General features: G+C 37.8%; 1 pseudogene; it reads left to right on the plus strand.

Moving 5' to 3' along the window:
- The first annotated feature begins 1,335 nt into the window (after window positions 1-1,335).
- Window positions 1,336-16,040, plus strand: LOC121949952 (annotated as a pseudogene).
- Window positions 16,041-17,424: the final 1,384 nt, after the last annotated feature.

A 17,424-nucleotide genomic window follows, 5' to 3' on the forward strand; every position in this document is an offset into this window, starting at 1 on the left:
TAACTTTATGTTGTACAATGATCTGATTTGATTCAGATCATATAAAAATTCACCAGTAGAATGAAAAGGAAGTCTGTATTAAATTACGAAAATTATAACAAATACACACATGCATTACCATAGAAGAACATGCAGCCTTTTACTTATATTATAATGAAAGTTTTCACATCATAAGGTCAAGCATGCTCAGGAAACTCAATCAAAAAATACTTCCTTAAGGAGCTTACATGCACAGAAAATTCTTTTAAGTTTAGTCAAGAATTTAACTGAAAGTGGCCCTTAAGTTTTTTAAAGAAAGACTTTGGCACATTTTGCCAGATTGAATAGTTGTCACTCAGCCCTAACGCCCACTGAAAAGTCTATAATGCATGATGTTTTGTAATCATGTCTATTTGCAGTTGAGGACATGAGTCATTTTTAGCTGAAGATTAACTTTATGTTGTACAATGATCTGATTTGATTCAGATCATATAAAATTCACCAGTAGAATGAAAAGGAAGTCTGAACATGCAGCCTTTTACTTATATTATAATGAAAGTTTTAACATCACAAGGACAAGCGTACGCAGGATGGATGGGTGTAATAGTTGATCATAAAATATAAACAACTCAGTCAACTCTAGTCAACTCTATATTGCATGTTTTGCTCTCATACTTTCATACATTGTTTCCTGTGTGGAGGTTTTCAAAACTGCACAAATAATGTATGGATAATGTGCTTCCTTGCTTTATTCAGAGGCTCTATGAGATCAGAGGGAGCAAGTATGAGCTGAGGGGAACAGATGTGTTTACACAAACAGAGTAAGGACAAACATAAAGACCAGATGTGTATCTATCAGTGAGGTTAACTTGTGCAGTGGCTGTGATAACAAATTCAAACTGTGTAGTCCGCTCTGCAAATAAATTAAAAAAGTATAAATATGTGGTGGTGAACAATTAAAAAAATCAAGGGTGTGATTATTATTTTCTATGAAATGTTTCAGAATCTTGTTATTCTTTCTCCTTCTAGTCGTGTGTTTGTTTTGTACCATTTAAAAAAAAAAAAAAAAATAAATAAAAAAAATAAAAATAAAATATATATATATTATATATATATAATTATATATATATATATATATTATATATAAAACTTAGCAGTAAATAGATTACTCATGCAAATATCTTAGCTTCAGCTTCAACCTATACCTTTTTGGTTTTATATATTAAGTTCCAAAACCTGTTGCTTGTTTGCTGTCCTTGTCTGGCCAATGATTGACTAATGATTGATTGAACTGTCCTATTTATCTCCCTGAGATGCCATAAGGAGCCCAGAAAACTTACCAGAGGTACCGTGGTGACTTCATCGACTGTGAGCTGCTGGTACAGGACCTGACCATGGACCTGTGCAAACTAGCTTTCCTCTTGGGATCCTGATCTGCACCGGTAAGAATACCAGCACCTTTGAATGTTAATAATACACACTTCACAGTTATATAAGTGTCATAAAGTATTAAAAAACTGACACAGAAAAAAAATGTTGCTTCACTGTTAGAGTACCTTGTCAGGACAATGTTGTCCACGCTAATAAACTGAGCGTTTTCAGTACAATTTGGACAGTACAGGATGCACTAGAACAGAATTTGTTTACTTTGATGTGTTCACACTTATTTTACACAGTTTATAGGCAGCCCCAAACAACTGGAAGCAGAGACTGAATATGATCAAGCTTCACGCAAGTTTCAGAATTGATCTCATTTTCATAGACCTCTACTTCTTGAATCACATTTCTGACATCAGATTAAAAGTCTGTCTGTCTGTCTGACAGTCGAGGGCTGAAACAGGATCGGGTTGAACTGATCTTTATAAAAGTCTGTCATGTCTAAACAAACTAGATATAATGGATATATAATTCAGACATTTTCATCAGGTCATTGTATGGATTTCAAAGCCATCAACAGTTTTTAAGTATGTATGACTGAATCTGTGTTATGTTTATGTATATTTATGTGCCCATATGTGGTATTTTACCTCTTTCTTTTAAACCTGTATTTCATTTTTAAATGACAATAACTTATGTTCTCTTCTGTGTGTAGACTCTGTGCAGTTTGAGACAGTTTCACACTTACAAATGTAACCTTCTGTTTTACTCATTTGCTTGCAGTTTGAGTTGCAAAAGTCTCATGTTCTTTATTATAGGTCTTTGGCCCAGTGACACCAAAATTTAAGTGCCTACTACAGTTTACTTTACTGTTAATTCACTGTTTTGTCTCTGATTTCAGCAAGTGGTACTGAAGTGGACGGCTACATCAGAACTGAGGGAGAACAGATCCTCTCACTGCAGAGAAGATATTACTTAGTCAGCTCTGTGGCTGAGTGTGCCGCCAAATGTGAACACTGAAACATTCTTCACATGCAGGTAAGTTCACACTTTAAAAACATCTTTTTTAATATTACAATTTAACTTATATTTAAGACTCAGCACTCAGACCTGACACCTGCTGTGTTTTCACAGGTCTTTCACATATCATGAGAGGGACGACAAGTGTTGGACATCACCAGAAAACTCTGAAACAGAGACGCCTACACGTGGAAAAGACACAGTATTATATGAAAAAGAAGGCAAGTCCTTTTGCCTATTTAATTATATAAGCATTAATTGAAGAGGTGCTTTTGGTGTCATACTGGTATGCTGAAAGTACTGACAGAGAGGACATGTTTGATTCCTTGCTCTGTAGTTAGACAAAAACTCTTTGACTCTGCAGCAAACTATACAGTAAACTTGTCAACAAGCCTTCCACCCAGACAGCGGGCTGATTTTATTGAACTTATCAAACATGCAACCCTGAAAGCTTCCTTTGCTTTTTATTTCTTCTACAGAGCCGTCTACAGATGAGTGTATGCACTGCACTGGTGAGGACTACAGGGGGAATGTGTCCGTGACAGAAAGCGGCTACACCTGCCAACGCTGGGGACTCCCAGAAACCACACAGCCATGGCTACGACCCAGCTTGTAAGACTACAACACAGTTTATCAATCTGTCAATCAACCTCAAGCAGTATAAATCATATTTAAAAAATATTTTCAGGAAGAATTTATTTATTACGAAACTCAACCCATACTGTCTGAATGAGTACAGACCTGTGGCTTTGACATCTGTTATCATGAAGCCGGATCAGTGTGCATAGAGAGCAAACAGGCCTGCTGATGATGATTTTTCATAGTGCCTCAACTTTATTTTCATCATCTAGAGGCCTCTAACACCTATGCGATGTTTTTTCAATTACAGTTCAGCTTTTAATACTACTCGGCCATCCAGGCTTCAGAACAGACTCTTTCATATGAGAGTCGAACGGTCCTTGCGTGATGGGTCCTTGACTTTTTATTGGGAAGGAGGAAGATGATCAAATGTAACAGCAGATTCTCCAAATTCTTAACTATCAGCACTTGGCTCCACAGTGATGTGTGTTGTCCCCACTCCTATACTTAATGTACAATGATGACTATTTCTTACTCTCAGTCTCGTCGTGTTTTAACAGCTGATGACACCTCAGTGGTGGGTTTAAACTCAAACGACATCTTACAGGAATGAGGTTTTCTCCGTGGTAGACTGATGTAATGCAAAAAACTTGGAATTTAATTCTTCCAAAACCCATTAATTAGTGATGAACTTTGGCAGGATCAGTGGGTCACCTACTCTTTGTAAAAAGAATGAAATTCAACATTAACTATTAATACATTTTCTATAAGCTTAACATTGCTCTTTGTCCCTAACGACTTTTTATTAATGTTTAATTTTTTGCTTCTTCTAGTCTTCCAGATGAGCATCTTGAGGACAACTTCTGCAGAAACCCAGATGGAGAATCCCGACCGTGGTGCTTCACCACCGATCTGTCCAAACGATGGGACTTCTGCTCCATACCCCGCTGCAGTAAGTCCTCCTATTCACATAATGTTACATCATTATATGAAACGCTCACAACAACAGGTCCCTCTGTTTGGAGTTTGCATGTTTTCCTCATGTCAGCATAGATGCTATGTGTATATGAACACACACACACACACACACACACACACACACACACACACATACACACATATACACTACCGTTCAAAAGTTTGGGGTCACCCAGACAATTTTGTGTTTTTTCCATGAAAAGTCACACTTTTATTTACCACCATGAGTTGTAAAATGAATAGAAAATATCGTCAAGACATTGACAAGGTTAGAAATAATGATTTGTATTTGAAATAATAATTTTTTTCCTTCAAACTTTGCTTTCGTCAAAGAATCCTCCATTTGCAGCAATTACAGCATTGCAGACCTTTGGCATTCTAGCTGTTAATTTGTTGAGGTAATCTGGAGAAATTTCACCCCACGCTTCTAGAAGCGCCTCCCACAAGTTGGATTGGCTGGATGGGCACTTCTTGCGTACCGTACGGTCAAGCTGCTCCCACAACAGCTCAATGGGGTTTAGATCAGGTGACTGTGCTGGCCACTCCATTTACAGATAGAACACCAGCTGCCTGCTTCTCTTCTCTAAATAGTTCTTGCACAATTTGGAGGTGTGCTTTGGGTCATTGTCCTGTTGTAGGATGAAATTGGCTCCAATCAAGCACTGTCCACAGGGTATGGCATGGCGTTGCAAAATGGAGTGATAGCCTTCCTTATTCAAAATCCCTTTTACCCTGAACAAATCTCCCACCTTACCAGCACCAAAGCAACCCCAGACCATCACGTTACCCCCACCATGCTTGACAGATGGCGTCAGGCACTCTTCCAGCATCTTTTCAGTTGTTCTGCGTCTCACAAATGTTCTTCTGTGTGATCCAAACACCTCAAACTTCGATTCGTCCGTCCATAACACTTTTTTCCATCTTCCTCTGTCCAATGTCTGTGTTCTTTTGCCCATATTAATCTTTTTTCTTTTATTGGCCAGTCTCAGATATGGCTTTTTCCTTGCCACTCTGCCCTGAAGGCCAGCATCCCGGAGTCGCCTCTTTACTGTAGATGTTGACACTGCGTTTTGCGGGTACTATTTAATGAAGCTGCCAGTTGAGGACCTGTGAGGCGTCTATTTCTCAAACTAGAGACTCTAATGTACTTATCTTCTTGCTCAGTTGTGCAGCGGGGCCTCCCACTTCTCTTTCTACTCTGGTTAGAGCCTGTTTGTGCTGTTCTCTGAAGGGAGTAGTACACACCATTGTAGGAAATCTTCAGTTTCTTGGCAATTTCTCGCATGGAATAGCCTTCATTTCTAAGAACAAGAATAGACTGTCGAGTTTCACATGAAAGTTCTCTTTTTCTGGCCATTTTGAGCATTTAATCGACCCCACAAATGCGATGCTCCAGATACTCAACCTGCTCAAAGGAAGGTCAGTTTTATAGCTTCTCTAACCAGCTAAACTGTTTTCAGCTGTGCTAACATGATTGCACAAGGGTTTTCTAATCATCTATTAGCCTTCTGACACAATGAGCAAACACATTGTACCATTAGAACTCTGGAGTGATAGTTGCTGGAAATGGGCCTCTATACACCTATGTAGATATTGCACCAAAAACCAGACATTTGCAGCTAGAATAGTCATTTACCACATTAGCAATGTATAGAGTGTATTTCTGATTAGTTTAATGTTATCTTCATTGAAAAAAAACAGTGCTTTTCTTTCAAAAATAAGGAAATTTCTAAGTGACCCCAAACTTTTGAACGGTAGTGTATCTAGATAATATTTTTATTTATTCATTTATTTATTTTGGCATTTCTTAAAATGCTGATGCTTTTTTTCCCACTTCTACAACCAATCCATCTCATCTTTTTCGCTCAGCATCCGAGCCTCCCACCATCGTACCAGAGATGAACTGTGCCAGTGGTAACGGTGAATCATACCGAGGCACAATTGCTGTGACTAAATCTGGCAAAACGTGCCAAGACTGGTCGGCTCAGACGCCACATGTCCCCCACCCGCGGGCCAGATAACTACCCCTGCAAGTAAGAACTACTGTCACTGCAGTTTTTTTTTTGGTGGGTGGGTGGGTGGCTGGGGGGAGGGGTCGTAAGAAAGTTTATTAGTGGAAAGGCCCAACGAAAAAAAAACATACAATATACTACATCGCAATGAATGCAATCACAATGTGCAGCATGCATATATATATATATCAATAATCTTGATTTCAATTGAATTTAATTGAAAAATTGTGATTGTTATTTTTGAGGAGCAGCCCTGCTCCTGTTTCAATAGTCAAATAATAAGATTAGCTCCCACTGATACTGACTCGCTGGTGTTTATTATGACAATGTGAATAAAGTATTTGGAGAGACACGAATAGAGTAAAGTTTGTCCAGAAGTAAATATTGATCAACAATGCAACACTGATTTTATCTAATCTAATCTAATGGTGAGTTTGACCATTTTCAGAAGCTTTAAACATGTCATATCTGTGTTCATCATTATTACTGTCTGCTGTTTGTCAGAGGCCTGGATAAAAACTACTGTCGTAACCCCGACAATGGAATTAAGCCCTGGTGTTACACCACTGACAATGAAACTCGCTGGGAGTACTGCGATGTGCCGAGCTGTGAGGCAGAAGAAGAAGTATAACGTGATGATGATTTCTGACCCATTTACAATAATATTAATGTCAGTGGTGATTGAAGGTAGAGAGCATGTCGTAATCAGCTTGATTTTCTTTCTCTTGCTGCAGGTGGTACAGAGAGCCCTCCAGAGGAACTAGACTGCTATGAGGGGGATGGATCAAGTTACCGTGGCCAAACAGCAGAGACCATCAGTGGAATAAGATGTCAGGCGTGGAGCACCATGTTTCCTCACAGTCACAATTATACTCAACAGAACTACCCCAACGGGTGAGTTCAGATAGCCATAACAAGTGAACAGAGACAATTGGCTCCTTTGATGCTAAGAGTGAAACCAAAAATCTTGTACAACATTAATTCTTGCTGTCCTGAAGTTCCAGGTTTTCTCTTTCAACAGGGACCTCAGGAGCAACCTGTGCAGGAACCCTGACGGAGACGAAGCTCCTTGGTGTTACACTGTAGACCCTCATGTCCGCTGGGAGTACTGCAGCCTGGAGAAATGCCCCAGTTCTTCAGAAGCTACACCCCCAGCTGAGCGCCCTACTGCTGGAACCCCCTCCAATGCAGCGCGACCTCCTAAAGGTCAGTTAGTCAACAATTGTAAGTCAACATTTGAGACATGGGTTTGTCACATTTTTAGTTTGTTTTCTGATTTATTTGGTCTCTCTTTTTTCTTTCCTTTTTTTTTGCTGCATTAGACTGTAAGAGTGGAAATGGAGCAACATATCGAGGTCCAACCTCCGTCACCTCTAAGGGTCTGACCTGCCAGGCCTGGAGTGCCCAGAGCCCTCACCTCCACAACAGCTTCACCCCAGAGAGTCACCCCGATAAGGGTCTGGAGGGAAATGTAAGTGTGTGTGTGTGTGTGTGTGTGTGTGTGTGTGTGTGTGTGTGTGTGTGTGTGTGTGTGTGTGTGTGTGTGTGTGTGTGGGGTTTCCTGCGTGTGCATTTTTAGCTGTAGACTGTTGAATTTTCTCTTTGGATTTTCTGAACAAATTCATGTTAAAAGTTGGTAAATCATTATTTTTGTTTAGAATTCACTGATTCCTTCCTTGTATGTCACTGTTAGAGCTGCAGAAACCCACAAGACGATGTGAGGGGACCGTGGTGTTACACTACTGACAATAACACGAGATGGGACTACTGTGACATCCCAAACTGTGGTATGTGAACCCTTTTTGTATGTAAGTTACAAGTAATTGCTGAATATTTTAATGACTCTGCGTACATGCGTTTTCCAGTGACTATTGCCATTAAAGGAACAGTATATAAGGTTTAGTTAGATATATTGGCATGAATGGAATATAATAAGTGTCTTTTCCACCATGTTTCTGCAGAAGCTCTGGACAAACCAAACACTAGTTCTAGATAGGGATCATTTGCATTTTTGTCCCGAACACTGTGATTAGCAGCCCCTCTGCGAAGACCAGGGTCAAAAAATAGTGTTTTTGTTACCTAAAACTGCTTTCTTTACTGTTTTAACAATTTAAATCACTGGTCCACTTTTGGAGAAGAGGAGATCTCTGCTGATAGCTCAGCTTTTGGTAAAAATCTCCTAGATAAGAAAAAAATTGAGCACACATTAACAGGTGCTGGGCTAGCAGTCTGTCTGCTGCCTGCAGAACTGCTTTATTCTGTGTTTTTACCAGTTTAAATCACCTGGTGTGTTTGTTTTGGAGAGGAAGAGACCTCTGTGAAAATTCGGCTCCTGGTAAAAATCTGCTGAACAATGAACACTGAAGGAATCCTGACCCGAATCCACGATCCTCACCAAGAGATGCAAAAACCCAACAGAAGAGAAATAAACCTTTTTCACAACAGACATTCTAACTTGGCGTGGTAGGAAAAGCCCAGGGCCACATGCACATATGATGTATATGCACAAAAAACATTTGTATGCTGTTTTTCCAAACATAATGGATACATTTATAAAGGAGGAATGTGCAGTGAGAATGGCACATATGGCACGCATTCTTTAGAGCAGGCGTACACACAGTTTTAGCTGAAATAACTGTGGTTGATATGATAAGAAGGAGATTAAATATAAGTTGAGAGATGGAAAACAGTGTTTTAAAGCTGTTTGCCAACTTCACTAATTGTTTTATTTTTTGTTGCAGCCTATACAGCATTCTGTAAATGTCAATCAAAAGCACATTTATAGAGTCAAACAGTTCTATTCATCTAGAGGGCTGTATACATGCTCCCCTGGGGAGATTTGTCTTTCCCATTTACAACAGTTACATGCACTATTTTTCAAGTTATTTGTGATAAAATGATGCCTAACAGTCGGTACATCATTTGGGAAATCCACAATTGTTCATGAGAAAAAAAAATGTCCTAGAGCCTCCATCTGATTTTATTTCTAAAATGCCTGTCACACATGTTAACCTGAAATTACCTGGACATTAATCTGAAGAATTGTATGTGAAAATGCAAATGTTCGAATCAGATGGGTTTTGCTGAGGTCAAACTCTAAATCTTCTTTCTCTCTAATGTTAAGGATCTAGTAATAAAGTCCCTTTTTTGTTCATCTTACTTTTTTTTATTGTATGTTATGATCCTTAGCCTCACATGCGGCTTGCCATGGCTATAAACTTTAAGTCCTGATAAATGATACCAGTTCAGACAAAGTCAATGTTTGTGTTTCACTTATTTTGTGAGAGTTCATGACTTTGATCTTTCTTAATAACTAGCCAAAGTTGAAAGGACATGTGGGACTCCAGTCTTCAAACCGAAACGTTGTCAGGGTCGGATTGTGGATGGCTGCGAGTCTAATCCTCACTCGTGGCCGTGGCAAATCTACCTCTTGATCCTGTGAGTAGAACAAGCGACTTGCAACATTTACAAAATGTGTTAAAAGTTTCAGTGATATTGGGTTTTCAAAAGATGATGCCTCACTTTGTTCCTCCAGTGTATACAGTGAGGTCACAGAGATAACCATCAGTTTTTCTAGATAAATAACGGGTGAAAAATCCAGACAGTCACAATTAGGGAAACAAGTTAAACGTTTTTATTGTTATTATTATTATTATTAATAATAATAAACAGATTGAAGATTTTTTCTTATATTCAGAACTTCTGAAGAGTCTTTCAAGAACTTGGAAATACCTTCAGAAGAGCAGTAAGCCTAAATATTTTTAAAAGACCTGGGTTTTTCATACATTGCAGGTTACTTATATTTTGGAAAATCTGATGGATACATCTTTGTGAAAACAGGCAAACAATATCCAATATTTTAACAATGGGACTGTGGTGTAATGTAATTAATTTGCAAAATAAAACCCATATTTTACCGAGTACGACCCTCTTACATGGTCAATGTCAGAATCAAAAGAGGACCATGCACCAAGATGACCAAAATCAAAATATGTAGAAACTAGTATTGAATATTATAAAACAAATACATTATATGTGTAGAGAGAATCATATTTTCTGGGATATTTTTCTGTAGTTGTTAAAATTGAGAAATCTGATATTAAAGGTCCAGTGTGGAGGATTTATTAGCATCTAGCAATGAGGTTGCTAAACTGAAACTTCTCATGTGCTAAGCTTTTAGGAGAACTACAGTGGCAGACGCTATAAATGTAAAAATGCAAACAGCTGTAACTAGAGCTTGTGTTTGATGTGTCCATTCTGGGCTACTGTAGAATAACATGCTGGACTCTGTGGAAGAGGACCTACCTACCCATTCTTATTTTTAGGTGATTGTAAACTAATGAAAAGATAGTCATGACTTTTATATTAAGTATCTGCCAAAACATGCCCCTAAATCCTACACATTGGACCTTTAACAGTGGATGTTGGCTGTTATATTTCAGTATCTTCATCATATTCTTATTTCATTCATTTATTTTAGTTGTGATGTCTGTTTAAGTCCATGTTTTTTATTCCCCTTGAAAACAAACTGCTGCATTTGAAGGGGTTCTGTATCTGTAAATTACTGAAATAATATTGTATATTTAATAAGTTATATTTTTATATCGTCGGTTATACTTTAATATGTTTCTTTGTGTCTCTTTCTACCAGGAATGTAATGCATCAATGTGGTGGAAGTCTACTTAACCCTCACTGGATCCTTACTGCTAAACACTGCATGCGCCAGTCAGAGCCAATTACAAAAAATATATCATCATCAAATCTAAATCCTGTAATCACTGTACAGCTCATGAGTGTGTTTATTGATGTTTTTTGTTTGCTGTAGTTCCGACGACCCTGGAAACTACGTGGTAACCCTGGGTGCCCATAATTTGAAAAAAGAAGAGACATCACAACAGAAGAGGAACGTGGAGAAAATTGTACTTGGACCGGGTGATAGTGACATTGCTCTTGTCAAACTGCAGAGGTAAAAACTGAACCATCCTGCTATCACTTCTAATAATTCGAGTGCAAATACTAAGTTGTAATGACACTGACACAACTATTCTTAATTCAATGGTGCCACTTTATGGTTGAAAGTTAATATGTGCATTTACTCAAGCACGTGTTATTTGCTTGAGTATATTCATTTTCAGCTACTCTATACCTCTACTCCACTACACCTCAGAGGCAAATATTGTACTTCTTACTGAGCTTCAATTTCCTGATAACTTCATCTTAGTTTTACTTTGAAGAGTCATCTTAAAAATACAGAATGTAATGAGTAATATATTATTATGCTACCCACAAGTATCAAAAGTGCCCATTAGCATGTATCTTAGTTAAAATCAGCTACATGTTTACCTGCTGCACCATTAAAGTATTGTACAGGGGTTTGCATCAATTTTATAATCCAAAGCAGGAAGCAGCAGTGCGCAGGTTCACATCTGTCTATAGAAGGACCAGTACACTCAAAATACCATCATTGTCACTTTTCTTTTAGAAATAGAATGAAACTTGGTCTGTACTCTCTTATGGTCGTACCAGATCACGATCAAGTTTAATCAAGATTCCTCAGAGAAAACTCGAGTTATGGCCCATTTCCTGCTAAGCCCCGCCCCGGGCAATGTTTTTTCCATCAATGTCGGCCACGTTTTTTGACCGATCTTGCTTTTGCTGTGTATCACATTTGTGTTAATCAACTAAATATTCATCGAGTTCTTTTAATTAACTTTTTTTCAAACAATTCATAATAGGGGGAAATCTATTGGGCAAACCTTAATGGTCCAAGAGTCATCTTTGAAACAAGTGAGCTGGACTTCTGTGGCAAATATCAAATCAATCGGGCTTATGATATGAAGGGTGTGGGCTTTCCAATGTTGGCCTTAATTGCAGAGTCACCACGTGGCTGATTGGGGTATTTTTGAGTAGGCGCGTTCAGAACGTCACTCCAGGTGTCTCTTGTGAGTTTCATCAGCGTTAGTTAAAGTCATCTTGAGTTATAAGTTAAAATTTAAGAGGCCACACCCACTTCTGCCAATCAACATGGCACTTCAGATTTTGGTTAATACTTGGTCCCAGAGCATGCGTACTAAATGTCGTCAAATTCTGTCCAGTAGTTTTTAAGGAAAACATTTTTGGTATTTTTGGTGTCCACTGAGGGTGAAGATGAAAATACTTTGTTGCACTTATTCCCCAACACGTATCTACCAGGACTTTGTTTTGGGTAATTTTGTTCAAACTCCGACTTTTGCGAACAGAGGTTTAACAGAAGTTTGTATATTCCTTCAAGATGGTATAAATCAAGTTTGGTCTTAATACACTCAGAATTCCTCAAGTTCTTTTCATTTTACACATTGTGAAAATTAGCACAAAATCTAGTGAGAGCGACCTTTATGGTCCAGAGGCTTTTTGTCGAGCACATTGAGCTGCACACGTGTGCAGTTTCGTGTCAATAGGACTTGCAGTGTGAGGGGCCAGGCTGTCTGGATAAAACATTTTCAATGTGAATTATAGCTCCACCATGTGGTCTATGTGGTTCACGTGTGTTGGGAAGCATTTGCACATCATGTTCAGTTATTGGGCCTAATGACAGGTTATAGCTCATTCCACTTAACAGGAATTGAAGATTTGGCTAAAGGTGAAAAATAATAATAATGACAAAAAAACGACCTTTCACGTTTGAAACCTAATCATATAATATACAGTAATCTGAAATGGGCCTGCTGGGGCATGCTCACACTTTTGTATTTCTTTCAGGAAGACTTTGAATGCATAACTTCTCCTTGGAACTGAATATTTCTACAATGTCCATGCTATTTTTAAGAAGGAAATCTGAGTACTTTTATCAACGCTGGTGTTTTGTGTGTTTTCAGCCCTGTAGAAATAAATGACTATATCATGCCAGTCTGTCTACCAGAGAAGGACTACACGGTTCCTGTTAGAGCTGAGTGTTACGTTTCAGGATGGGGTATAACCCAAGGTAATGTATGTCATGTGTTTATGCGTGCTCTTGTGCTGCTGTCTTTGTGGGGACAAAGTCAAGTGGAGAGTGTGGTCGTTTTGAAAAGTTTGGACTCTGGCTGGTCTTCAACATCTTCTCAAATATTTTCAGTTCAGTTTTATTTATAAAGCCCATCATCACAAATCACAATTTGCCTCAGAGGGCTTTACAGCATATTTCATCCCTCTGTCCTTAGACCCTTACAGAAACACATTTTAGTGATCTGTTAATCTGTAAAATGAGATAAATAATGCGGCTGAAAAACACATTTCTAAAAACATTTGAGATGATAAATAGGTAACGCAAACTTGATTCACGTTTGATCAGTGCTGCACAGTTTGACAGTTTGACTGCAATTCATGAGCAGTGATTGACATTATTGACAGCTTTGTTACTGTCTCCTCAGCTCTGATTGGTTGTTTTCTGCAAATGAAAATATGACTCAGTTGTTTTCATAAAAGTTACCCAGAAGAAATTAGAAGAAATACTAAATTAAGGTAAACCTGCAGTAACTACTGGTTGCTCTACAAATTCTTTAAGGCAAAGTTGCAAAAGGGACAAACATGACAAGAGTTATCCGTTATAAAAGCAAAATTATTTGAATTGAGCCCATATTTAAGGAAAAGGTTGCATTTTGAACACATTTTTAGCTTTTCAATTAAAAATACCCTAGATATTCTGTGATTAGAAATGAGATAATGATGATATTGCTTTGGAGATAAATGATGCTGATGATTCAAGCTTAGAAAAAAAGCAACAGATGGTTAATCTTAATAAGTATCACAAACTGTCTTAGATCATATGTACTCAAATATTTGCTCAAATGCACGATCAAGTATACAATCAAACGTTCAAATATACTGTAACTTATCTATATTTTGTGAGTTTAAACCAACAGAGGTCCCAAAGCTGGAACTTGCACTTCTGAGTTGAATCATTTATAATTTGTTTTTTTTTTTCGATCTTAAAAGCTGAACAGGGAAGGAAAAGTGAGGCTGCAGTCTGTGAGCTATGCATATTTCTATGCATGAGGCCAAGATTTATAACTTTTTTGGTACATGAAAGTAGATCAAAGGCACAACATAGTATTTAAAGATTCTGTAAGCTGTTTACATTACGGGTGCCTTCACAGCTATGTTGTTAGGTCCAGACCTTCGGACTTTTCAGTTTGATCTGAACCAAAATGACAGGTGTGAAACCTCCCCTGGTCCATGGTCCAGACCAAACAGCTGAACCTCGGTCCAACCAAAGGAGATGGTCTCGGTCCGGATCAAACTGAACCACTGTCCGGTTCATGTCCAGCGTGAAAGCATTATTATGAAAGGTTCAGACTTATGTACCAGTGACAGGAAATTATGGCAGGCTAACACCGACGTTACCAAAACAAAATGAGCTGCGGAAGCACATGGGGAGAGACTTAAATCCACCGATTCCTCCTTGTACTTCAAATTTGTTCTACCGTACTGCAAAGATAGCCCGCTTTTTTTCAGCAGTCTTTAGAATCCTTTAAATGTTTCAAAGTAAAATGCCTTGTGTCAGCAGCTGATGGGTTCTGTCCACAGATTCTGTCTGTCAGAGGGCTGTTGTTGTTGAGGGAAGCAGGGAAGTTGTAGAAAAACAGCCATCTTTGCATTTCCTTATTTCTGTTATAGAGTCAATATAATAATCAAAACACAATTTTCTATTCCTGCTGACGAACATGCGCGGCACGTGTAGAAATATGGCGAACCACAGTTTATCTAGATGTACCGCAGTTGACACGCTCCTGACCACCGCTGCTCAGGTGGGCAACGTGGATGCTCTAACTTGATAATATAGGCACCGAAATAAAAAAACCAACACGTAAATGTTAAGTATAGAGATGCAACCCAAGTAGTTGATGATATGATGTACGTTTATCATGTAAAGTCCATTAGTTTGTTCGCATTAATTGCGGTGTGAAACTGGACTAAATTTATACAATGTGAAAAAAATGTGAACCTTGATTCGGACCTTGATCCGGACTCTCAGGTGTAAAAGCACCTGAAGTCATCTGCTGGGGTGTGGCTTGGCTTTTCTCTCTGTCAGCTGCATATTAAAGTCTACTGCATCCTGCCTGCCACAGGTGTTTCTCTTCAAAGTATTTTTGAGACACCAGTGTTTTTGTCTTTTCATCAAAGGGTTAACTTGTGTGATGGGCCACTTTTCTGGACAGTGTTGGGGTATTTTACACGACAGTAACTGTATGGAGGTGTGTTGCAGATGGGACAGTTTCGGACGTGCTGAAGGAAACTAGTGTCCCTGTGATCGAGAAAAAGGTCTGTGATGATGTAGAGTACTGGAACGGCAGAATCAAAGACGATGAGATGTGTGCTGGATACAACGAGGGAGGAGCAGACAGCTGCGGGGTATGAAAAAGTAGAACTGATGAACATTTTAGAAAATGTCATAGCGTTGTGCTTTGCTGTTTGCCACAGTGTCTTTTGCGATATGTCTATTAAATTAGTTAATTGGACTTGTTTGTTGCTCCTTGTCCTAATGGACTCAGAGTTCAGCAGATTATTATTTAAATGTTATTGTTTATAATTGCAATTATTGCCAAACGTGTAATTTCAGACCCAGGGCATACAATTTTATACAAGTTTGAATTCTTCAGAAATATTTGACCTACATCTGTTTTTGAATATACATTTTCCATATCTGTGTCACTTGTAGTTCAAAGACCTAAAACTTCTCTTCCTTCCTGCTTTGCTGGTGTTCTTTTCCTCTCTCGTTTTAGACCAAAAACTAAAACATTTATTTTCTTGCTGCAGGGTGACAGCGGTGGTCCCATGGTGTGTATTAAGAATAACAGGTACATCCTGCAGGGGGTGACATCGTGGGGCCCCCTAAATTGCGGCAGGGCCATGAAGCCCGGCGTCTATGTTCAAGTCTCCAAGCATCTCGACTGGATAGAGAAGACCATCAATGACAACTGAAAACCATCCACCTTAAACATGTACTTTTACACACATGTACTGCAACGTGACTGCTGTTGCCTGATATTATCTGATGTGAAAACAGATGATTTTGTTACATTGAACATTGAACAGATCATGTTCCTGGTTGCTGAACAATAAAACATACAATGGAAATGGGGAAGTCATGCGTTTTAGAAAACACACAAAAGAAACTACTTCTTTGGTTTCAGCTATCTATGGACACAAAGACAACACAAAATAAAAATAAGCCAAAAGGTAAATATATATTAAGAGGAAATAAAAATAAAGCAAAATATTGCAAAAGACAGAAAAGGAAATACAGATTACAAAAAATACAATGCATTTATTAAAAGTGTATTATTAAAAAGACTGCACCTATAATTTTCTGACAATTTAAGGCAATCTTTAAAAAAATTACACAAAAAGGGATTTTAGAATAACATTCTAATAAATTATATAATTTGAATATTACAACAATCTCTGCACTGCCCTATGGTGGTCACAGATTATAACAGCACTTGTTTCTGTATAATTACGCACTGTGACCACACAGATAATAAATAAATACAAACAGGAAATAAAATAAGGCAAAGTGCAGCCAAAGACAACATAAATAGCCAAGAAAAATATAATTATATTATTAAAAATGTACTCAAATAAAATTCTATAACTTAAATGTTCCACCATTTTAGGATCATCATACTGAAAAAATAATTTAAACTGGTCTGTAGAGTAACACTGTAATCAAATGTATTTTACTTATATATATATTTTTAAATGTCACTACACTGCCCTCCGGTGGTCGCAGCGTGTTACTATAGTCGGTTCTGTGTAACTACGCACTGTGACCACCAGAGGTCAGTAAAGAGACATGATAATGAATTAATAGGAAATAAAAAAATTAAGGAAAAGAACAGCACAAAACGACAAATAAAGACTATAAAAAAACAATTTTAAATCATATAATTAAAAAAAACAGTAGCACTACAATGAACAAATACTTAAAGATCATCTCACCTAGACCTTAAATAAAGTGATTTTAGACACTGTAATATAGTTTATTATACTATGTCATTTGTAAATTACAATAATGTCGCTTGACTGCCCTCTGGTGGCACGTATGATCACTGTATTGAACATTAAAATCTTGCTAAGGTGGTCTATGTCTTTTCCACAATACAGAAGATTAAAAAACTTATGAAAACGTTTAATTAATTATTGATTTATTATATTGCAATTGTATTTGTTAGCTCATGTCTCTTCACTGCCCTCTAGTGGTCACAGTGGGTAATTACACCGAACTGATTGTAGTTACACTGTGACCATTGGAGGGCAGTGTAGAGACAGTTGTAATATTCAAATTACATAGTAAAATATACTTGATTACAACGTTATTCTAACATTTTAAAGAAAAGTTTATATTTAAGTGTTAGATCATTTTAGTTGTAGTATTTTTTCAGAGAATTTTCTTAATTATTTCATTGTTTTTTTTACTTCCTCTTAATATTCAATCATATATTTTTTACTTTTTACTTCC

The sequence above is a fragment of the Plectropomus leopardus genome, chromosome 11, assembly GCF_008729295.1.
Source record: "Plectropomus leopardus isolate mb chromosome 11, YSFRI_Pleo_2.0, whole genome shotgun sequence".
In the NCBI taxonomy this organism is placed as follows: Eukaryota; Metazoa; Chordata; class Actinopteri; order Perciformes; family Serranidae; genus Plectropomus; species Plectropomus leopardus.